The sequence below is a fragment of the Camelus bactrianus genome, chromosome 5, assembly GCF_048773025.1.
Source record: "Camelus bactrianus isolate YW-2024 breed Bactrian camel chromosome 5, ASM4877302v1, whole genome shotgun sequence".
Classification (NCBI taxonomy): Eukaryota; Metazoa; Chordata; class Mammalia; order Artiodactyla; family Camelidae; genus Camelus; species Camelus bactrianus.
The window spans coordinates 32,551,185-32,576,811 of record NC_133543.1 but is presented as its reverse complement, the minus strand read 5'-3'; the positions used below and the strand labels follow the sequence as shown (position 1 = coordinate 32,576,811).

General features: G+C 38.0%; 1 long non-coding RNA gene across 1 annotated transcript in view; it reads right to left on the bottom strand.

Moving 5' to 3' along the window:
* The window catches only part of LOC105083375 (uncharacterized), a 231,078-nt gene extending 205,753 nt beyond the window's left edge, over positions 1-25,325 (bottom strand). Inside the window, exon 1 of the long non-coding RNA XR_006721152.2 lies at positions 24,008-25,325. This is a non-coding gene — a long non-coding RNA (uncharacterized LOC105083375). The remainder of the gene's footprint in view (positions 1-24,007) is intronic.
* Positions 25,326-25,627: the final 302 nt, after the last annotated feature.

Genomic DNA, 25,627 nt, shown 5'->3' with positions numbered 1-25,627 from the left:
TATCCTGGGCACCTACAACCATGCCTGATGCAGATTACACATCAATAAATATTTATAAAATTAATGAATCAGCATGAAAAAACATAAAATCTGAATAGAGCATGGTGCATTTGTAATGAAAGGAACTGGCAGGATTTGGGGGTCAAACTGAAGATGTATTAGTGAAGAAAATTATAGAGTCAAGAGTCATTGAGAACTGTGAATTATATTGCCAACAACTAAATAGGAAAAAAACAGAAAAGGAAAAGAGGGTTTGGGGGAAAGATCTGCAATTAAATTTTGACTAGATTTCATTTGAGTTGCATGTAGAACAACTAGGTGAATTCTAGTTGGCAACCAAAAATGTCTACCTACCTAAGAATCTTTATTACGCAAAAGCCATAAGGACCAAAGTATTCAACACTGAACTGTGAAAGTCAGTGTTGTGACTGAGTTCATAGTTGATTCCTTGCTCCTCAGTCTTCTGTTGTGAAATTATAAACAGGTTGGAATATATTTTGAAACCAAAAATAAAACGCCATATACTCTTTAGAACTCAGTGTGAATGTACATGTACATACACATTTGTTTGGCTAAAAGGAAAGTATTTGGAGTAGGATGTGAAATGTCCCTCATTTTACTAATAGGAAGATTGACAAGAACCAGCTAATGGCAGTTGTTTTGTTACATAAATTAGGGTTATGTCCACTAACTGAGAAATGGGAAGACTGTTACAAGAGAAAAGAGATTGATGAATCTGAAGAGCATTATGGAATCAAGACTACAAGTGAAAATTTAAACTCTGTTTAGGAGGAAGAACAACAGAAAGAGATCCTTTAAGGAAAAGAAAAATAATAGCTAGAGACAACTGTATGAAAATTGCTATTCTCAGAAAAAATACAAGGCAAGTACATCAGTCAGAGTTCTCCAGAGAAACAGGACCACTAGGAACCAATACCTGTATAGAATATATATGTATATCCTATCCTACCCTGTATCAAGAGATTTATTTTGAGGAATTAGCTCACACAAGTGTGGGGGCTGGCAAGCCCAAAAGTTACAGGGTGTTCTGGAAGGCTAGAAACTCAAGCACGTGTTGACGTGGAATAATTTCTTTTGCCTTTCCCTTTCCACCTCCCTCTCCTTCTCTCTCCCTTCTTCTGTTTTCGCTCTTAAAGTTTTAAACTAATTGAGTGAGGTCTATCCATGTTACCGAGTGTTATCTGCTTTACTTAAAACTCAACTGATTGTAGATGTTAACCACAATGTAGCCCAGCTTTGGGTTTGATTAAGTTACTAGATATGATAGCCTCACCAAATGGACGTAAAATTAACCATCACAGCAAGAATGTATACAAGGTTCAGGTTGAGTAATAAGGCAAAGGACACAGCTAATCCAAAGTAGCTCCCAGTTTGTACCTTATCACTTGCTGAGAAAGGCAGAGGAGAGAAGAATGTGAGAGCAAGACACTAGCTGAGAAGACAACGGTCTAGTGCGAGTGAACACAGGGCACAGGCGTACACCAGGAAGATCGCTGGACCAGCAGCAAGAACACCTGGTTCCAGTTACTAGTTCCTTTAATTTGGTCATAAGTAACACCACTTCTCTAAGCCAAATGAAAATGATTTTACCTGTTTCATCTGCATCAAAAAATAGTTTTTCAAGTCAAATGACATGATGTGCATGAAAGATGTATACATGCATATTTATATATGCATCTGTTACTGGTACCACTGCCAAGACTCTATGAGCAGAAGTCTAGGTCACTCCAACACACGTGCAGTTGAGTGAACATGTGAACTTAACAGATACATCAAATTCAACGTTGAAAGGAGATTGTCACCAAATGTCACCGCCCACTTTATGCTGCCCACCTTTTCCCCTCAGTCTTACCCAACAGAGCTGCACACTTAGAGGCCACTGTTGTTATAACAAAGCATCAATATCCAGTTTAAATTCAAACTATGACCTGAGTGACTATGTATTGCTTTCAGCAGGTTATGGTGATCAATATGGAATTAAAATCTACAAGTTCAAATGAAACAGAGTTATTCTCTGAGTGAAGATTTAGCAACAAAGACTGCTGAGTACTTAATCAAAAGGTGATTCATAGTTTTAATCCTATGTTATTATTCCTTCTTCTCACTTTAGGAATGTTTTAGTAATCAAAATGTCTACATGGAAGACAAATAATTTGAAATCTTGAGTTATTGGAGGTTCACAAATTATATAAACAAGCTACATTTAAGCATAATTAATAGCATATATTGTATTGTGATTAATGGGTTGAGGGAACAGCAGAAGAAAAATATTTCCCTCTTTTCCAATAAAAAGAGAAACATCTATGTATATATACTATTGACTTTAACATATTTGAGGATGAGAAAAAAAGCATTATCATTAAAATGAAAATGGGGGGAAAAAATCCAAGTTCAAAAAATGGATACCAGCAATGAGGATTCAAATATTTACAAACCTGACATAATAAAACTATAGTCCAAGATAAATTTTATGAAAATGCACATGTTAGCAAGTGAGTAATTGTGCTTTCACCAGCAAAGCACTATTTATTCTTAATAAGTAGTTTCTTTAAATAACTACATTACTAGTACATTTAAATATTTATTTACAATGATCATTTGTTCATTATAAAAGCTGAAAGGTACCCTAGGTGAGATGCTAAAAGAGACAAAAGTCCATGCCTATTAAAGTTTCATAACAGAGTAAGGATCAAGCATTTCTGAAACTGAAATGTAAATCAAAGAGCAAAATATTGCTTAAGAACAATTCAAATTATACTCAGAAATGTCAGAAACATCCTAACTGGGTAAAGCGAACTTTGTGTGCCTATGTTGATCCAATGGAAACCTCCCTTAACTTGTGATCTCCCTCTCCCCCAAAAAACAAATAAACAAACAAGCAAGCAAGCAAACAAAAAAACAGCCTCCTGAGAAAGGTTTGTGGTCAGGTGGCTTAATTTGGAAAATTCCTCTAGGAAACAACTGGGGATGGGGGCTGGCAAAAGCAAAACCAGAAAGGAGGAGAGAAAGCATCGTTGAGCTGACTTCCACAGTGGAAACCGGAGCTCAGCGCTTTGGGGGATCCTGTGAAAACCATGTAGAATTCACCCCAGAACTGTCCACCTGAGCCCAGTGTAGAGGAGAGTATTTCTTCATGACTCTTACCCCACATTGGTCAAAGGTCTCTTGAGGATGTGACTTTCCTACCCTCCAGATGTGCACGTGTCCAGCCTTTTACTCAGAAGCTGAAGCAGCAGCAGCCCAGGGCAGAAAGCAAGAGAAACAGAATGCAGCTGAGGCCAGACACTCAGGCTCCCAGGTCGCAGCTGGATCCACAGCAATGGCACACAGGTGCCCTGCAGAGGATGTGAGACAGGGCACATCCGTAGGGTGTTTGCCTTCTTCAGTTTCATTGGCACAGTTTAAAGTCGACCTGGATGGCAACAAGTTTTCAGAAAAGGCTAGTATTTTTCAGAGAGACCTGCTCCAAAGTTTTCACCAGAGTTAGGTAAACAGATTCATGGCACTGCAGATCAGATGTTATCTTGGAAGTCCTGGGGCCAAGGCAGACGATTTTCTATACTAAGAAAGAGAAACTCATAGATATTTTAATAAAACAGGACCCAGAGCGGCAGGAGACACAAGTCTTTTCTTTCCTTATTCAGAGTTGTCTGTTCTTTATTGCATATTTGAGAGTCACTCATTTATTCACCAACAAATATTAGATGTCTTTTGAGTACTTATAGGCACTATGCTAAATGCTGGGCACAATGCTTAGAAACTAGACATGGTCCCTGCAATGAAAGTTAGACAGAGATAGATAGATAGTAAATGAGTGAGTGAGTGAGAGAGAGAGAGAAGGCAGGCAAACTTACAGTTGCAAACCATGTTAAGTGCTTTGAAGAAAAATATCTATAGTGCTAATTTGTGACCCCCATAACATAATAATCATTGAACAACTCTCACTCATTGGATTCCACACATCACATTCCTGTTTCTGTTTATCCTTCTCAAGTCAGAATGGTGTCATTAGTTTTGTTTTTTTTAACTTTTTTTAGTATCCAAGACTACTAACAGAGCCAATAAAGAAATGTTACTTCAATCTTGCCTCAGGATACATAGAGAACATTTTATCATATTTTATTTTTATTTTCCTCCAACTTGAATCATTCTCTACCCTCAGCTTTTATAACATTACACTCTTCTTTTCCTCCCACCTTCCCGACGATTGGTTTGGTTTCTCGTCATGTAAATGTTGCAGTTTCCCGGGTAGGTTGTGTCCCTCTGTTTTCTCCCTCTTCCTCTACTTAGGCAACCTTCTCCACTGGCCACGGCTTTGCACAGCAAGCACACATATCTATGATCGAGACCTCTCCACTGAGCCCAGCCCTGTAGCCCTCTGCTCTCTGGGTGTTTCCACTTGGATATTTCAGAGGCAATAGCTCAAAACCAAACATGTGGTTTTCCTTCCATCCTGGCCCTCCTTCTGACCACCTCTCCCTTTTCCCATTGAAGGGCATCACAGAACATCAATGGCACCACCAGTAACCCCGGGAGAATTTTTGTAAACCACTCACTCTCAAATGCCTCCATGTCCATTCCATAGTATATGAATATTTAGTGCCTCCTGTCTGCACTCATCTTTCCTCCCACCATCATCCCAATTCAAACTCTCATCCCTCTTTCTGGATTATTGCAGGAACCTCCCATCAAAGGTACCCACTTACAATCAATGTGGTTTTCCATTCCGGAATGTTTCTTTCAAGATGCAAATCCTGGCCACATAGTGCCCGTGTGTGCCCTTTTCCCACCTCTCCTGATTAACAATGTCAGTGACTCCCCATCACCTTTAATGTAAAGGCTAAAATACACAGTCTGATCTCCACCAGCTTTTTGTATCTCACCTTCCCTCATTCCCACCACTGGATCTTTGCTCAGTGGAATGTTCCTCCCTCCCCTCCTACAGCTTCCTTCCTGCAAGAACTCCTGCTGCTTTTTGGATCTCAGTTCAGTCCTGTCCTCAGGCAGGAAGCAGTTCCTGACCTTCCTGATGAGGCAATACCCTCGTATCAACTTCTTTAAAGCGCTTGGACCACCGTAGTTTCCTACGTTCATCTTGATCACCGTAATCGTTTGAAGAATGCTGTCTCCCTCTAGCATGTAGGCTTCACAGGCAGGGGTCTTCCTCACTGCCATGTGCACACACACACATGCACAAACAGGCACACGCACAACCCCCCACCACAGGCACTTTTCTTACCTTCAGAGCTTCAGATTTTAGAACAGTGTCAGGCCCAGACAAGGGTCTCAAATACTTAGATGAATTAATGAATGTTATCCAGACTGAGTTCAAATGTGAATTTCATGTCAGTTTGTTTTCCTCAAGATTACCAGAACCTACATAAACCAGACTTTGTTCAAAGCACATGTAGATAGTGCAGATGAATGGAAGACGGTGGTATGTACATTTAAGTCAGCAAAAAAAAAATAAATAGATATTTCCTGGCATAAATCAAAAATCAATTATTTTTTCCTTTATTTACGCTTTGTTTTTGTTTGTTTTTGTTTTTGTTTTTTAGATTCCACATATGAGCGATCTTATATGGTATTTTTCTTTCTCTTTCAGAAATAGACTCACAGACAGAGAATACAGACTTGTGGTTACCAGGGGGGTGGAGGGTGGGAAGGGATAGACTGGGATTTCAAAATTGTAGAATAGACTACACTGTATAGCACAGGGAAAAATACACAAAATGTTATGATAACTCACAGAGAAAAAAATGTGACAATGAGTGTGTATATGTCCATGAATAACTGAAAAATTGTGCTGAACACTGGAATTTGACACAACATTGTAAAATGATTATAAATCAATAAAAAATGTTAAAAAAATCAATTTTTTTCTAATCCCAGTCTATTTTTTAAAATTCCATCATAAATGGAGATATTTCTAGCCTCATATATTGAGGCTAAGAATATACTCAACTTTATTTAATGAGATTTGGTTACATTCCAGCCAAAACAAATGTTCTCTACTTTAACCACAGAGAAGACGTTACTGTGTGGATCTTAAAAATCTGTCACAATTATCAATACGGATACCTGGATTTCATATCCTTGGGAAAACACCAAATCTCCCTAACAGCTTCTGGTTTCAACCTTCTCCACCCCACCTCTTAATAGCAAGAAAGGTAGCCACATGTTCAGAAAATTGAGCGACATGATTTAAAATAAATTCCATTTAAATGTACAGGAGAATGATCACAAGATGCCTGATGCCATGATTATTGAAGACTGAAGTTCTGGCTGGTGCACACTTAGGAACTGCAGTAGGGAGTGTGATGGAAGAGAGGTGAGGAGGAAAAAAGGGAAATCCTTAAAAATAAAAAAAGGGTAATGAACAACCTAGAAGAGATTTTACTCCATTAGAGAGCATCTTGATGATAACATGTGACAAGGCTCCACCCCAGGGATCAAGGCTGATCTGAGGAAGGGGAAGAATACTTGTACCCCCACGGCACTGAGCATCTTCTGTTTTCCACAGAGCCAGCCCACAGGTGACACTCCTTTCAGTCTATGATAAGGCTTGCTGTTGTGCTCCTGAAATGGTAATACTTTAACATGCCAAATCAAAAGAAAGAAGTCCAGGAAGGAGGAAAATGTGCCTTTTAAAAAAAAAAAATCCACATACACCTAGAACACATTCCTCAACAAACAAGCATAGCTTTCTTCCTAGCTTTCCTTCTTCAAAATTTCAAAGGCAGGACAAATGCCTGTGACAATAGGGAACAGTTAGAAAACTACGATATAAATATGTATTTTGTGGTCTTTGCTAAAACCTGCGTTTGAAGTTAGACTTCATGGTAACTGCTTTAGAAATATCAATGCCACAACAAACTCAAACTTTTCATGATTTGATCTATTGCCCAAGACTGATGTGGCAGTCATGTAACTGTTTTCATTTCTTTTAATAAACTATTGCTGATTGCCTCTACAATTTAAAGAATTCCAAATATGAATGGATACTTAGTATATTTTTCCCTTTTGAGTAATCAGTGCAAAAAAGATATGCAGGAATTTAAAACAAACAAACGATCTTTTCCCAACATTGAGAAGAAGCCTCTGGGATTATCCTTAACATATAAACATCAGTAGAAACACTTAGGAAAGTTACTTCTCTTTTTCTACTTAAGCTGAAGACGTGAGGTAATTATTTTAGAAATACCAAATCATGTTGATTGACTTCCTCTAACAATTAAATTTATTAGCAGATTGCACAGTATTCCACCCAATTTTTTTTCTACAACATGAGCTTTCAACTAAATCAAGGAACTATTTAAAAGAAAAGTGAAAATATGACTGGTTACTTAGTGAGTATTTAATACAGGTTGACCAGCTATAGTTTTATGTAATGTGTATTCAGTATGTATTTAATGTGTTTTCAAAGTTGCATTTTACATTACTTAACAAAGCTATATATGGATGGGTAAATTGATGTTTACCTTGAGATGAATGTCCAAGTTAGACCCAGAGTAAAGGAGAGTAAACCACATCATTGATGCCAGATGATCTGTTGGAAATACCTCTCCTCTTTTGTTGCTATCTATGCCATTTTGAGCCTAATTACACAGATTTTGCACAAATTAACAGTCACATGCACACACACATAGTCCTTAGGAAGCTTACAGTCTACCTCTAAGGAATTAATGACTAGAATAGAAATATTTTCCTGTTGATCTACATGTCCTGTATGTTGGAAGCAGATATTAATTCTGGTTTTCCATTTCCCGAGTTGAAGTCCTTTTCTTGTAGGGGTGAAAACATGCAGTTCAGTGGCTTCCACTCACACACACACACACACTGCCCCCACACACATACACTTCCGTCACATACAAGAGAGATACTCTCTGGAGCCTGAAATTCTCCCTACAGCAACACACATTTAGGTCAGTGAGTACTACAGGCAGGTACAAGGGTCTGGGGAATAGGAATTTTTAGCAAATAATTGTTATTGAAACATAAAATTTAGAGAGCACCTCACAGAAGAGTCAAAGGTGAATTCACCTTAAATCTTTGCTTTGAGCCAAGAATAACCTAAAACCTAAAATATTCTTTCAAAAGAAACTTACTTTACAATACTCAGATCAAAACAAGTTTCCATGAGTCCTCTGTTTCTCATTTCAACCCAGTGTACCTTATGTAATTATGCTCAAAAACAAAAAAACAAAAACTTTTAACTATTTTAGGCCAATCAATTTGCCAGAAATTCTCCATTAATCTAGACAACTACTTTCTCTCAATAGATATGTCCAAGTCATGCTCAGATCAAATGTTAAAAAAAAGTCTACATTTCTGGATCTCACTTAATTTTGCATGAAAAATATAGTAAGTTTGCAAAACCAGGGAGGAAAGAAAAGTCTTACCAAATACTGATTGCAACCAGTAGCTTCCAGAGTTAGTAATGGATAAAAGTAAACCATGGAAGGCCCTTCCTGAGGGAAGGGTGGGGCATACCACCAAAGGGAAATAATTTCTTAGGCATTTCATTTATCATTTTAGTTATTAATTTATTCAGCAATATTTATTGAGTACTTACTGTGTTTCAGGCCATGTACAAGTGCTGGGAATAGAGCGATGAGCAAAAAAAATGCCTTTGCCTTCACTGAGCTTAGATTTTTAGCAAGAGAGACAAGTATTAAATAAATATGGCCCAGATAGTTGTGGTGGGGTGATATTTTGAAATGTTAACTCATGTATTTTCTGTATCAGTTCATGGGGCTCTTGGACTTTCCTGATTTAATCAATTAACAGCTATGATTTTACCTCTAGGAAGGGATGCCACCACTTAAAGAAAAAAAATAATTCAACCAAACAAGTCTTAACTTGGTCCTCAGGCAGAAGCAGGAGAATAAACCTCAGGTCATAGAAAAAGTATTAATTAATGAGTTAGAACCAAGATACCATCCTCTAAGCTGAGAGATACAATTTCTTGGAGGATCTTAAAGTATACTTTGAAAACAAAGAAAGATTTCCAACTCCTTGCTTCCTCCTCCACCTGGTCAGGCTCCAAATGAGGGGAGAACAGAAATCCCAGACAAGGTTGGGAATCCAGTGTGGAGAGACACATGCTCCCTCCATGTGGGTCTGAGATGCTGGCAGACTGCAGGCTGCACGGTGAGTTGAAGCAAGTGGACCTGAGTCCGCGCAGAGAGCCTTTTCATCGCCTAACACAATAGATCCCACGTGCCAAAAATATGGCAAAGGGCCTCTCAGAGCCTCTAGTGCCCCCAACGGCCATAGTACTAGAAAGCTTTTGCTCAGGGATCCTAGAGGAACTCGGGGAAGGAGGAGGAAAGAGAAAGCCCAGACCTGACCGGGCTCCGCAGGCAGGACTCAAGCTGCTCTGTGAACTGGGCGGTGAAGCCCAGGACACCAGACAACTCAGAGGCTCTCCTCCTGGCTGTGACCCTGATCCTCAGGGTCCTAGTCTGAAGCCTTGGCTCTGTGTACGCCCACTGGCACGTGGACACAATCCAGCTAAAGATTAAGTTCCCACCCCTCACAGTTCCTTCTCACCACCCGCCTAGAGTCAGCAGTTGGCACTGGGATATGGGCCTTTTTCTTTCCTTGGGGAACCACCCATTCTAAACTCTCAAGGTTTATCTTCCAACTTTCCTCATGCCCTCAGCCCAAGAAAGTTTTATCTAATGAGCAAAAGGACAGCTTGGCTCTTTGCTTATTAGGTAGTTTTCCAAATATTTTGCCCATGCCCTCAGGTCTTCTGCTCTCCCCCAAAGAGCAGGCTTTTGAAACTCAAAAGCTAAGACTTTACTCATCTTTGCTTTGCATTTTCATGTGTTATCTCTTCCCTGACTTTTCTGGAAAGGGCCAAGGGGTACAAAGAAAAGGGAACGCATCAGTTAATATTACAAAACTTTACCTCCCCCCCATAATTATTTATGTACAGTGTAATAAGCCATGAATAAGATTGCAGAATTCATGGAGAGTATAAAATAGGGTGAAGCAAATTCAGTAGACGAATGAATTACAAGAAAATAAAAAAAGAACAGAAAAAGAAAGAAAACAGATTTGTGTTCAAATCTATGTGTGGGAGAGGTGTATATGTTTTGATTTGACACTGAGTAAAGAGAATTGCTAGTGTATACCATGATGCTACCTAAGATAGATCTTAGTGTTTGAAGAAAGACATGAAAAAAATCACAGAAGTACTCTGCTGTGGTATCAGATTTATTAATCAAAATAATTCTAGTAAGCAAATAAACTTTTAAGCACTGATATGTAGGATGTATTTCAGTTTTTCAAATCACTATAAAAAAACCCAACATTTTAACTGCATGTAGCAAAATGGCTGAATCCCAGAACAGACACTGTCACTTCTAAAATCTTCTAAAAACTCCCAGAGAAAAATACCCTCGCTGTCCCAACTCTAACCTTCTCCCAGAGACTGCTCTCTGAAGCTCACGTAGTGTTTTGGTCACAGGGTGTAGATGAAGAGGTAATGTGAACAGAGCCAATAATGTTTCACTCATTTTCATTTAACCAAATTTGCTAGTTTTTAAGGTGGTAACAGAAACAGAAGGTCCAACAAGAAAACAGCAGAGTCCTGCTAATTGTCCCTTGGTAAACTAACTAACTCATTGAAAATTTGTGTCAATAGATGAAATTTTAAAAGGCAAAATCTTGACTATTCTTAGCTGACAAATTCTTTGGAAGCTTCTTAAAGGAATAAGCTGGCAATGCTCTCACATTTCAACTTTAAAATGAAAGGAATCTCTGAACTTTCCTTCTTTAGCAACAAACTCCCTTAACCCCTTGCCCCACTCCCATAAAGAAAAAAAAAAAAAAAAGGATTGGTTAAGATCCTTAGTGTGCATACCCCCAACCCCCCATCCCCAGCCTGTCTTTGCCTAGATCCAAGTATAACCCGGAATCTGGGTTTATCCTTCATATCTCATTAGTTAAGTTTAATACTTTTGTTTTCCTCTTTAGTTTAGATTGCATTTTCACATGGTAGAAATGGATAGCTGTGGCTTGGAAATGGGAAACTGGACCAACTATGAACTAGAACAAAGTTGAAGACAATTCTAACTATTTCAAGAGTATTTTCGGTAATTCCATGCGCTTTCCTGACAATTGGTCATTCTACCCTCACTGAATCCTGTGGTGTAATGTTACACACTCAAAGTCTATGGTGCAACACAGCACAACTTTGGGGCTGGTAGCAGTAGCTTTTAGTTTTCTTTTTCTTTTCTATTTTTAATTGAATATTTTTTCCAAGTAAGTCTAAGTATTTAATAGAATCATAGCTCTGGAGTTGTGAGTTCATTAAGGATATTCGGCGTACTGGTTCTGCAAAGCTTAGCAACATGTGGCTATTGGATCACATGTCCACGTTCCTGCCATGTAAGAAGAAAACATCTCGGAATATAACTATTAGTTGGCTTTGTGGTGTTGGGTTAGTGTGCCAGTCTGAGGTTAGAGCAGAGATGGGATCCCAGGCCCTGGGCTTTGTATTATATAGTATTGTATTTTTGATGTTGTACTTAACGGTCAATTACTGTTTCCATTATAAACTCTGTTTTTCAAGGGTTTATAGCTCACCAATTTTCATTTTGGTATGCAAGCTGCATGAATATACAGGTTTTAAAAATAGCTTAAATTGGGCAGTGCCATTTTTAGATATAAAACAGTAAAGTACACTTTTCATTGGTTTCAGTTTGTTTTGGAAGTTTCCAATCTAAAAGTTTATTCTATCTTAAAATGCAAAAATGCGTGGTTTTTTTTCATGCATTTTTGTAACAACTTTGATGGTAAAAGAAAGCTAGGAGATATTAAATGAAACTTCAAGGAGGAGAACATTTAGGAAATTATTTATTGTAAAGATTTGTGGGTAAATGTCACTTAAGTCAATGCTATTAAACATCAATAAACTAATCAGCCAATACTCCCTGAGCATGGACACTATTTCATGCCACTGTTGTGGCAGGTACTGTGAGGAATGAAACAGCCCCCTGCCCTCAATGTGCTTGAAATTCTAGTTAGAAAGAAATACAAAGACAGCAATATTAAGTGTAACAGCAACATACATGGAAGCAAGTGATAAATCACGTGGCCAAGAATTTAAGAGGCAAAAGCAAAGCCATTTACAGAGCTGCGTGACTTATCAGTACCCTGAAAAAAGAACAAGAAATTCCAATGTATGGTAATTGCTCAGATACGGAAATTTACCCATTTAGAGTCATGCAAGCTCAACGACTCTTTCCCTGACCATCAGAATAAAAAATCCTGGCTAAATTGTTTTCTCTGCCATAGTGAAGGTTTCCAAATCTTAAAAGCAAATTTTCCTCTTGCATTAGTTTAATGTTAAGCTAAACTTCTTGAAATGGTCATCTGCACAAGCTGTTTTCACTCTGTCACCCGATTCTCACTCCCCAGTCTACAGCAGCCTGGTTTCCAGCAGGGCTGCACAGCTCCCACTGCTCTTGCCGAAGCAACCGATGACCTCCTTGTTGCTGCTGCCGTTCAGAAGCCTTTGCTCTTCTCTTTCCCCTCAATTTATCTCTGTTTAGGAGATGGCCATAGTTTTCTAGCTTTTGTCTCATAATGATCTTTGTCATTTTTTCGTTCTACCCAGCTCCCACTCCGCTCTCCTTGCTATGGGCTCTTTCCCTTTTGGGGAGCACTCCTTTGGTGTGGAGTTCTGGCGGGAGGTAACGGTTGCTTCCCATTAAGGAAGCTGAAAGGACAGAACCTTCTCTTTTCCCCAGCACAGGAAGTAGTGCTGTAAGCAAGACTCAGCCAATCAGACACTTTCTCCCGGGACGTTAACGCTTGATCACGTCAGGGTGTAGGGATGCTTGGACATGACATTCGGGTACTGGCAGGGACAGAAGCCCCCACGACTCTTGCTGCATCACACTTGTTATAGTTCCCGCTCTGCAGTTCTCCAGAGCTCACTTTGTCCATGCCCATTTCCCACATCTAGTTCTCCACATTCTCCCCATTTCCGTTACCTCCAGATATTCTCCAGTAAATTTAAATTTTTCTTAAAGTAGAAAGTTAGCCTCTGTTGCTTATAAGCCAAATGCTAAGTGATATAATTTCCAATTCTTTGGCTCATCTTCTGTATAGCTTTTGCAAGTTCATTTTCCACTGTCTATTCCTTCTGTGTTGCAATTCTTCCAGATACTTTTCAATGTCCTTTCTTATTTCACTCTACATTACCTCCATGGGTTATTTTAATGACCTCCTTGACTTCAACCATTACCCATGTTAATGACTTCTAAATCTGTCTAGTCATTCCAAAGTTCTCCTCCGACATACATATTTCTTTTTTCATGCCATTTTTTTTCATTTATGTTGTAAGTATTTAGTGAACTTCTACTATGAGGCAGATAGATGATAGGCAATGGAGAAACAAAGTGATATAGTTTTCCATTTAATAGTGATTAGTCTAGTGGATTCCATAATCTCGTGAACTCTGTAATTCCATAAAACTTTGACTTAATGGATGTCACAGTCTTGTGGAGTACACAGATACCATGTATTATTCAACATCTCCATTTGGATTATCTCAAAAACAGTGAATTGATCATCTTTCCTGGACATCTGGACTCAAGTCTTTCTCCTACTGGGCTCTCTATTTCAATGAAAATATTTCACTGCTTATGCCAGGAACCTGAGCATTACACTGACTTTTCCTCTTCACTCCATCCCCACTCTGCATCAATCATTAAAGCCTGTTCATTCAACTTTCTCAATATCTCTAGAATTTGTCCACTGTCTGTCATCACTTTTGCTGCTGCTTATCTATATACGCCTCCATTCTTTTCTGTAGAATCAACACAACACCAGTCTTCTTGGCTTTTGTGTCCAATTTGCTGTCAGAGGGAACTTAACAAAATTCAAGCCTATTTGTGGCTATATTTTAGTTAAAACCCTTTGAAGACTCCATAATAATCTCAAAATTAAATGTTACCTCTTTTCAAATCCCTCGCCTCTGCTTGTTACATTTCTAACCCCTCACTCGTTGTCCTACAAACTTCTTACTCTAGCTGCTGAAATTCCCTCACGTCTACAAATGGATTGATGGTGCTCTCTCTCAACTCTCCTTCTAATCGGCATAACTTCCCAGTTCTGTATGAATTCCAACCTGGCCAGTTCCACTCATTGTTTAGGTAATTCCTCTTTCCCTCTGAAGCCCCACTCTCCCTAAAAGACTAGATGTCCCTTTCATGAGTTCTTAAAACATCTTGTGTTGTCCCACATCCAAACATGCATTACTCTGCATCATTAATTGCCATGTTTTACGGGTAGATTTCACTAGACTGCGGGGCATTACAAGGTAGAAATCATATCTCTTTCTACGTTGCTTTATCCGTATACACAGAAGATGATTGGCAAGCATCAACTAAACAAATGAATCTTAACACTTGCATATCAAAAACCCAATATCAAACTGTAAAAATACTTTTGCTCTTTTTCCAGGCTTTAAATACTTTGGATATATTTTCAGATAGTTGTATCTATCTGGAAAATATAGTACTTATGTTTATAAGCCATGCTCTATCATCTATTACCAGATAATGAAAAACATGTTCTAGATGTGTCCTCCAGTCATACCTCAGCCATACTACACAACACACTATCCATACCCTATTTGCTTTGAAATTAATATATTTCTGAAAATATTTTAGAATCTATTAGGATTAGCTACTTAAGGACTACAGAAATCCAGAGTCCCCGGTACAGAATTCTGTTCCTTATAAGGATCCTAAGAACCTATTTTTTCCCATTCCCATTTTCTTAACCTTTTTTTTTTTCTTAACATTCTTCAAAGATGAAGAAATATGGTCTTGGGAAGAGATCTAGGGTGAGAGAATGTTCTCCTTGGTCACTCAGGTATACATAAAATATCAATATCATTAAGATCTGAAGAGATCTCCCCTCTAAGGCGTAAATCTAGAAGATTTACTCTGAGCTGGAGAAGAATAATTGGAAGAGAAATTGTATTGAGTACCTAGCATGTGCCAGGTGTTCCACGACTCACATGGGTATGCAGACAGACATATGGCTTCAACATTTATAGACCAGCATTGTGATACATGAGGATACATGAAGGTTCCTAAGACCCTTTCAAGGATTCTGCAGAATCAAAACTATTTGCATAATGATTTTTTTGCCTTTTTCACTCTCTCTCATGAGTATATAGTAGATTTTTCCAAAGGCTATATAATATTTGATATGACAACCAATTGAATGAAGAAGCGAATAGGAGAAACCAGACATTAAAGAGATTTGCTGAAACATAAAACAGGGCCACTCTTCTCACCAAACACTTTCTGTTTTGGAAAATATAGTTACTTTTTATGAAAAACATGTTTATGTTTATGTGGTAGATTTATTATTGTTTTTAAAAATAAATGAATACATACAGATTTTTAAATGTCAGATTACATTTCTATTTGGGTAAACATTGATATACATATATAACTCCCTATTATTGAGTGTCCTCAATAATTTCTTAGTGTAACAGGGTCATTGAGACCAAAGAGCTTGAGAACTGCTGACACAAACAGTGGAACTGTCATAAGAGGAGGCGTCTAGCCGTCACTGATACCACACTGAACACCACTGGAGCTGAAACAAGTTCAGGTGTGGGTGATGACCAGCCTTGCCATAGTGCCTCATCCTGCCCCCTGTCAGCCAGTCTTCCAGGACTGCAGTGCCAGGATCAAGAGAGACTCATAACCAGTACATCCATGTAAACGTCAGCTGTAGGCTTTCAGTAGGTGAGGACACTCTTTGCAGGACACTACATTGCCTCTTTTCTCAGATCATCGATTCAAAGAGCGTTGTTATTTGATTCTTATGGAAGTCCACTTTATTGCACATGCCTCTATAACACATTCAGTTTTGGTTAAAGTGTGTATAAATTCAGGGGAATCTTTTTGAGTGCTTATCTTTCTCCATTGTGTTTGTAGGTACACTGTTTCGGCTAACTCTCAGCACTTGTTTGGGCGTCACAGCAAGAAGGAATGCAATCAACATCTGTCAACTAATCAATCTGATCAATTGTTTGCCTGATTGATCAATTCTTGCCTAAAATCCAGCAGAAAGAATCACTTCATTCTTGGTGGACTAGTCTATCCACCATATAGCAAATTACTTCTATGAATAGAAGTATTCAACTATTCTCTTATTCAATGTAACTCTCTCATATTCTGAAAGAGTGAGTACAAGGTCAACACAAGTGTCCTCAGTGCCTCGGGAGAGGATTTTAGGGTTTCTCTTTTTAATAGATTTTGCTAAGAGTAGCAAAGGCACCATAAAAAGAACAGTTAATGAAAATTGTTTTCTTCATCGCCAAACAATATAAATACTTCAACATGAATGTTCTTTTTTAATTTTTAAAAATTATTCATAAATTCTGTCTTTGCTGGAGTTGGGGGTGGGGATATACAAGAATAATCTTACAAATGATTGCAATAGGACACAATAATATAGTAATATTTTAACCTAACTAATACAGGGAACAATTCATAATCCAAAAAAATATGATAAAATTAAGAATGCAGGTTAATCCTTAACTTGACCTACATTAAATAATTATCATGTAGAGATAAAATCATAGATAATTTCAAGGTCTCCAGGAGACTTCAGCTTAAGTAAATGAGATCTTAGATTTTACACTCTGACATCACTTACTTTTATCTTTCCCTCGGGTACAAACTCACATCAGGATCCCTTTCCTGTGCAATTAGAAAGGTAACAGCCTTACCTAACTGGCATTGTCCCTTTTCATTTTGGGGTCTGCAAGCATTTGCCACTTACACTCAGATCATGTTTTTGTGAGAGGCCACAGAGCGACTTTCTTTAAAGCTATCAAAGCCTTCCTCATTATCCTTTATGGGCTGTGCAGAAAACATCTCAACTATTAGACATTTAACTGGAGTGCAGTAGAATGGGTTTGCTGGCCCCCTCCAGTTCCTTGGGTAAAAGCTCTGTTCATAATCAGTTTCTGGGTTTTTAAATGACCCTCAAGAGGTTCCTTCCGGTCCACTTCAGTTCTCTTTTTAGTGTCCCATTGATTTTCCAGACTTTAGGAATGTATCTTTAACCGCCTGCTTTTCCAATGGCTCTCTCCACTGAATGCTGAAGGAATACTTTGTTACTTCATACATAGGGAAGGGAATATCTTGAGAACTAACACACCATTTATAACAGTACAGTTTATAATAGCGTTTCCTGCAGAAAGAAGGTGCCTCTCTCTGAAGAGAAGGATGATCTCTGCACCCCATTTAGTTTCCAAACACCCTTGTTTCTTGTCAATAAAAAGGAAGATAGAGTAGACTAGCAGTCACAATACATAAATGATATTATTTGTCCCCAGAGTACATACCAAATAGTAACTCACTCAAAAAGCTTGCATGAATTATGAATGGTAGGAAGGCTCTGAGAGGGAACTTGGGACAGACCCACTCCACATGGCTGTTAACAAATGTTTTAAATGCAGGGAAGTGACATGAACTATGTAACGAGATTACAAAGGGATATTATTTACTTTGATTCCCCTCCTGCTCTAAATCTTGTTTTAAATAATATAGGAACAACCTAGAAGCTGTGAATCTGAAAATATAATATTAATTACATTTTTATATCAAATAAGTTAATCAATATAAGAACTGAAAAACCTCATGCGAATGGTAGGATTTTCAAAAAGATGTCCCCTTGCCCCGAAATAATAACAAAAACAAAAAAAAACCCAGAAAGAACAATAGAAAACCTTAGGTCTTAAACTATATACACAGAAATGGAAGACAGAAAGATAAGAAAACTTGGGCATTTATGTAGCGTTTGGAAACGTAATGGTGAGCCCTAAAGGACTCTGCTTTGACCCGAAAGTCAGGGGCAAAGCCATTATTGTTTCTGTTGCTGAGAAAAAGGGTACTCATGTTGTAATGTAACATATCAATATATCATCCAGTTCTTTTTTAGACTCTGTAAAAAAAACTGTAGTTATTTTCCAAAGAAAAGTCATAGAATGATCAGATCACAAGCTCTATAAATAAAAATATACCAGAGACTTTCAGTCTTGTCTCAGAATACAGTATTCATGTGTCCTATTTTCTTATTTTTTTCCCTCTAGCATTTTCCTTGAGGTTCTTTTGAACTAAGTAATCAGGAGAAATTGGGAGGGGAAAGCGGGAAAGAACTATTTTCCTCTTGCAGGAAAAAAAAAATAGTTTATAGAAGAGTTTTTTACATGCTCACGCACACACACTCACATACCACACACCCCCAAAGGCAATAGTTGAGTTGAAACAGAATCATTATCAGGAAGTATGTACTAGGAAAAAGAGAAAAAAAATATAGAAGCAAGGACTCATCTGAATGATCCTAGTTAAGGGCCTTACCAAGGAAACAGCTTAAGTTATCTTTGAAAACTGGTGAGTCGCCCTGCTTGGCTGAGTATGAATTGAATGTTCCCAAGGTAACATCTCACAAATAGGGGTGCCCTTCCATTTCACACTGCTCTTTCTCAAAATAGCAACACCATTTAGCAATATTTCATATCAAGACAATTACACTGTAGAATTATTGTAGTCTTAGTGCTTTATTAAAATTAAAAAAAAGTTAAATCCCTGTTTTGTTGAACACAAGAAATGAATAGTAAATATTGATTTAGAATGAATGCAAACATTTCCCTAGGAGTGGATAATTACTGCCTTTCTATGCAAAACACTTATATTTGAAGAAGCACTTCACTTACTTTGCCATGCGGTATACATTCTTTAGTACATTTTAAATTATACGTTGTCCTGGACAGTGTCTGCTCTATAATTTCTCATGTCTCTACACCAGAGTCAGTATGTAATTTTAAACTACAAAGTTTCTGCCAACTAGGAGAATAGTCTTAACTCTTTCTCTTTGCTGGATTCACAAATTCTTACATGAAAAGATCTAGAAAGACACAGGACTGATGATCTCAGACCTGGAGCAGTTTGGTCTGTTTTTTTCAGGCTAACAGAAATGCCACTAGTAACTGGCCACAGATTTATAAAGCAGAGACTAAATGGAATAGAGAATTTATGTACCTAAGCTGGTTTACAGCCCATCTAAAAGACATGAATTAAATAACAATCAACATTAGAAATGTTCAATGACTCACTAGTGGTTTGCATACTTCTTATAAAAAGGTCTAATTAAATAAGGGACCATCATACTTCAGAATGTGTCTCTTGTCAAAACCTTAGGTTATCCTAGTCTTATCCGTCTGCCAAGATATTTGCAACATAGCACTATTTAAATTATGTAAAGGAATACATTTTAACCATTTCAATATCACCTATGTAGATGGCAATTTAATTTAGAAGTTGATACCAAGATACTTCTAATTGTACAGGATATACAAAGTTGATATACGTATAAAATACTAAATAGTACAAAGTTATAAAAGATGATGTATAGCATGGTATTCATCATTTTTACCTATAAATTTACAGTTCACTAAAGAAATAAAAATGCATGCGAGATCATCTCATATTAGAAAGACTAAAGTACCTACACCATTCTGTTTCTATGAAATTGGCTTCTTTTTATATTCCACACATAAGTGATAACATACAATATTTGTCTCTCTCTGTCTGGCTTATTTCATTTAGAATAATGCTCTCCGAATGGTGGTTGCCAGGGGCTGGGGTGGGGCAGGGAAAAGGGGGAGATGTAGGTCAAAGTGCACAACTTTCAGTTATAAGAAGAATAAGTTCTGAGAGTCTAATAAACAGTATGGTGGCTATAGTTAATAATATAGTATTGTATACGTAACAGTTGCCACGAGTAGATTTAAGCATTCTCATTATGTGCACACACAAAGAGTAACTGTGTGAGGGGACGGATGTGTTTGGATGGGTTAATTATCTCGATCTTGGTAATCATTCCACAGTGTGGACCAAATCATCACATCATACACTTAATATATATAGAATTGTATGTGCCAGTTAGTCCTCAATAAAGTTGGAGAAAATTACAAATAAATAAATAAATAAATATTTTTTAAAAGATTAAAGTATATGATATGAAGGAATGGAAGTGGAAAAAAAAGCTAAATTAGGAGTAAAAGTACTCAGTAGGAGATAAACGAGACTAGACCAAGGGATTGTGTATGGATGTGAAGCAGCAGTATGTCCCACTTCCACAGAGTCCTCACATTCATATCTCATGGGATTTAGTCTTATTTGCTCTCTCTGGTTTCCAAATGCATAAAACCTTCTACCTTTTAAATATATTAAAATTTGCAATATACGAAAAATGAATTCTAAGATGAACAAAAAAACTCAATGATTTTACCAACTATAAACATACTTGAAAAAGAATATGAAAGGGAGTGTGTATATATATGTGTAACTGAGTCACTATGCTGTACACCAGAAATTAACACAACATGGTAAATCCACTATACTTCAATTAAAACAAAACATGCTTGAAGAAGATTCATCAGTTTTAATCTTTTGCACGTCACGTAGTTTCTTGTGGCCTCCACTGTGCTCTCTTATGTTTATACCCTCTCCCATTATTGGCTTATTTTAGACCAACTTGTCTGGACACAAGAATTGCCTGGGGAGTTCATTAAAATGATTCTCAAGACCTTGTTCCAGAGAGTCTGACCCAATGAGTCTGGAACAAGGCCCAGGAAACTTTTTTTTTTTTTTTTTTTTAGTGCTCCAGATAATTTTATTAAGTTTGGCAAACTTGGTTCTAGACCTTGATCTAACCCATCCTCTCAACTCAGTTTTATTTCTAATCAGTGTGGGCAGTATTTTCACTAGCTGTATTTAAGGGAGAATGGGAGAAGTCCACTTTCCAGCCTGCTCAGTGAGATATACCCTCACTGTTTCAGTATAAAAGGAAAGCACAACTAGGACTGACTTGAAGTCAGACCAAAGGAAAACTAATTAATACCAGACCTGTTTCTTGATGGAGGTTTTGATAGAGGTGTGTTTTAAGGAACAGGAAGGTCTGAGTTACTCAAGTGCAGACTGAAAAGGAAGTGAGCACAATAAATGGACGCAGAGGGCTGAGAGGGCTGGACAGAGAGAAAACTGATAAATCACCTACGTCATAAACAAGGCTAAGCTCGGCTCCTTGGAAATGTACTAAACCCAATAGTTGTCTGACAATCGACTTAATCTGCAAAGGACCATGCAGATTGTGTTGATGTTAATTTTTTTTAAAAAATGCAAATGACAATACTTCAGCAGAACAAATTATGAATAGAGACAGCTCTGGTGAATTCACTAGCACATAGAAAAAAGTTTAAATGTCAGATTTGATCATAACCATGTGAGTCAAGTTTAACCTTGACTGTGTCTATACAAGTGGTATCAAGAGATGTTTTGGAGGAGAATGAAGTCAGTATCCCAGATGAGGCTGATACTAATGTAAATGGCATCACTGAACATCAGTAAATAGTCAAGTTTTAAAAATCATAAAGATAATAAATGGGTGTGTTAATATGTTTGACTTTGTCCTTTATGTCCCTCCTTATTCTACCACTCTAACCAGTGAATTTTGTCGAAATTTTTGCCTTCTTTAGTGTATCTGTTAGCAGTATAGTCAGCAGGGGAGGTGTGGGTAATGCATTAAGAATCTTACTGAAAGAAGAAACTCCCAGAACACAGTCTAGAATCCAGCCCTTGACTCCAGGCACTCACTGGTTTTAGGAACTCCCTTATTTTATCTAATCTCACCTACCACTGATTGCAACATACTTCCCAATTTCAGAAATATTAAAAAGTGAAAAAAATGTGTACCTTAGAATTGAAAATACATGAAACTCTTCAAAAACTAAAACACACAAACAAATTGCCTCCTGAGGTTTTAAAGGTGTTTATCAAAGAAACTCAAAGTCTGGCAAATAAAGGTCTGGGGGACCGGCCCATTCCCAAATTAGTCCCCAGGGCACTGATACCACGTGAGGATGCCATGAACTGCTAACACTTTGTCACAGCAGGAGAACCTTTGCTGTCTCGGGTGAGGCTACGGTAGACAATGGACAAGGGGCATCTCTCAGAGCAGATCTCAGAGCAGCCAGGCCGGGGACCATGGGATCCTCTCTACCAGCAGAAAGAAGAGATCCTGCTATTCTAGCCCAACAGAATATGGTAGATGCCAATGACTCTTGACCACTGGAAGTCGTTTCCCCTCCTCTTTTCTAAAGGTAGCCTTACTGAATTTATCCCCTTTATCCTCTTCCATTGTCCATGGAGGAAGTAATTGAAAATGCCATCCAGCATTCAGTGAGTGAACCATGAAATGTATCTTTATCAGACTCAAAGCCAATACACATCCTTCAAGGATTCTGAACTTGGACCTGGGATGCAGTAAAAGAATGAGATTTGAGTTTGTATCTCTTTTGGAAGGGGTAAACATGTTTGTAGTATACAGGAGGGTTGCAGTATTTTAGGCAAGGACGTTACAAAATTGTCCATATATAAAGAGCATATGGAGAGGAAAAAAAGGCCACAGTAGTAATTTATGAATATACACCTATTATTGCTATTTGGGGAAAAATCCAGCCTTCACTATGGGAAGTATCTCTGTGCCATTTCATTTTGATATATATCTTCTAGGATTGCTAGCTGTAAGATCTCCAGTGCTGGAGGGCATTTGCCATCATGTGGAAAGCGCTTGCCTAAAATGAATCCACCACAGAAGAGAGTAAATCCTGGAGAGGGGTGGGAGAGAGTAAAACGTGTGTGGGGGGACGGGGAAAGGGCAGAAAGAGGAGAGAAGAGGGAAAAAGAAGGTCAGAATTCCTAGAAACATTAGAAATTACAGAATAAAGTTCTTTTCTTACTGAAGCATAGTCAGTTTACAATGTTGTGTCAATTTCTGGTGTACAGCACAATGTTTCAGTCATATATATACATACATATATTACTTTTCATATTCTTTTTCATTATAGGTTACTACAAGATATTGAATATAGTTCCCTGTGTTATGCAGTATAAACTTCTTTATCTATTTTATATACAGTAGTTAGTATTAGCTTGAGATTTGCAGAAGAAAGTTCAGAGTCAGTTTTCTGTCACTTTCCATTGAAAGATGCCTCATTGATATAGAATGAATTGTCTTGATTCAAATGCCACAATAGTTTTGCAAAGATGGGGGTCAAATAAAAAAAAAACTGTTATGGACTCACTGTCATTAGATCAGTGAGTGTGGAAAGAGAAAGCAGATCTTGTATCTTACTTTTATAGAAAAGTTGAATCCGAACGTAACACAGTACACAACTGGGAAACAGCCTCCTCGTGAGGTCATATCAAATAGTCATAATAGCGAACACTTGTTGAATTCTTACGATGTGCCATTTTACATCATTAATGGCATCAATTATACACCATTAATGATATATTTATACTACATCCTTCCATCCTATCAACAACCAAACTAAGTAGTTTCACTGACTCCATTGTACAGACAAAAAACCTGAGGCTTAGAGAAGAGAAACTGTGCCCCAGGGCACACAGCCAGCTGGGGACAGAAGCCAGGCTCTTTGTCCTTACTCATCCATTCCCTTAACCGCCATACTCAATCTGGGACAAGTGTAGCACTTCCCAAATGCCAATGGGATTCCTGTATTTATCTTCATCTCCTGTCCAAGTCCAGAATGAGAGAAATAGCTTTCCCTCTGCCAACAATACCACTAACATCATTACATTGGCATTATTCAGCAAATTGCTCTGACTTAGTAAGCATGGGGAAAACTCCCTGCCTAATAAACCTTAGGGACGGTTTTCCAACAAGCACAAATTCAACCAGAAATAGACCCCAAAATTCAAAAGTAGTACAAGAGGTGAAATTTATTATTATGAATTCTACTTCAAGATTTATTTCAAGACCCGACCAGCTGTATTTCAGCGTTGGACAACAGAGCAGAAGCTAATTAGCCTGGCTGTTACTCAGCATTGATGCTCAGACTTACCCTACTTGAGTCCTTGCGGCGGGACACCATTTCAGAAAGCTGCGTGTTCAAAGGAATGTTGCTTCTGCAAACAGCATTCTTAATGTCAAAGGATAAAGCATCACGGTTGTGGGGAAAGTTGTTGTACATCTACCAGGAAAATATTCATCAGCTACACAGTTGGTCATTCCCTTTGCCTTGGGCTATTTGGACATATTTTAGTACGTATTAAAATACCCACAAGATCTCCAATCTTAATTACAAAGCTTGAGAAAAAAATGTCCAGTGAAAGTTCATTTCAGGTATAAAATAAGAACCTCTTTTTAACTCCTTTGCCTCAAGATTTACATAAACGTGAGGGCAAAGAAATCAAATGATAAAAACAAAAAAAAACCAACAAAAAAAACCAAACAGACACTAGAGATTAGAAATGAAAAGTAAACCAGCCGCGTGCTAGTTTCTTGCTGCAAGTTCCAGCGGATACCAAAATCAATGTGACTGAGAGAAGATGTAGTGTGGAGAGAAAATCTCCCAGGATAATCAAGGGATATATTTCCAAGTCTATTTTCCCCCACAGAACTGTTTTGTTTTCTCACATCAATGAGCTAGAATAAAATGTGGATCCCATGATCAAGCTGGCAGAAGTCATGCTCCCTACCTGGATGCTCGAAAATTGTAAATCACAACTTTACAAGGATTTAACTTTTCCCTTTCCAAAATAATCAAATGTTGTGGTGAGGGGGGCCACTAATCATGACAAAAAATATACTGCAAATTCTTTCTTTTGGTGCCAAGTCCAATAAGTTCCCTGAGTGAAATTAAATGCACGATCTTATTCCAAACCACAGCTTCCCTTGGGGATGTGCAAATCTCAAGTGGGGGCTGAAAGGCCAGTTGTATCAAAGCCCAGGGTTACACCCATTTTTTCAAGTTTTTTTTTTTTTTTTTTTCCTTTTTAAACTACTGCGTGTAGTATAAACGGCTCAGGCCCTCTGCCTTCCAGCCTTCAGAGTCAAATCAGCGTTTCATACTTTCCACATTCTGCCTCTGAAAAGTGGGCCAGTCCCTGACTTCTCTTAGTTTCTCACAGTTTTTGTTTATTTTAAGAGATTCTCTGCTGAACTCTAGGGAAGGGAGGGAAAAAAAAAAGGAGAGAGAGTGAGGAATCTGTTATGTTGTAAGCAATTACTGGCTCCATCTCTTAGATCTGCAGTATCACAGGAATTAGAGATGGAAAAGACCCATTAGGTCATCCTGTATGCCCTGTGCCAGCACAGCGCTGTTCCCTACTGTAGATTATCTCTTCAGAGAGTTTTTCGTATGTTTAAAGGGTAGCCAATGATAACATGGTTTCATTTTATTTCTTTTGCTGCTTTGTTCCGTCCAGTCTTCAACATGCCATTTCTACGGATGGGTCTAGGGTGACTTCTCAAAGGACATTTGACTGCCCACGAAGAATTAAAACAACATTTGTGCTCGCCAACAACTGTGTTCCATACGTTCAGCACAGAAGCATCCATAAAAACAGGTTCTAAAGAGCCAATAGTTAACCCAGGGATGGAAATGTTACATATAAAACAATTTTACATAGACATATTCTATATATCCATTCTATATATCCATACATTATTCCACAAATAT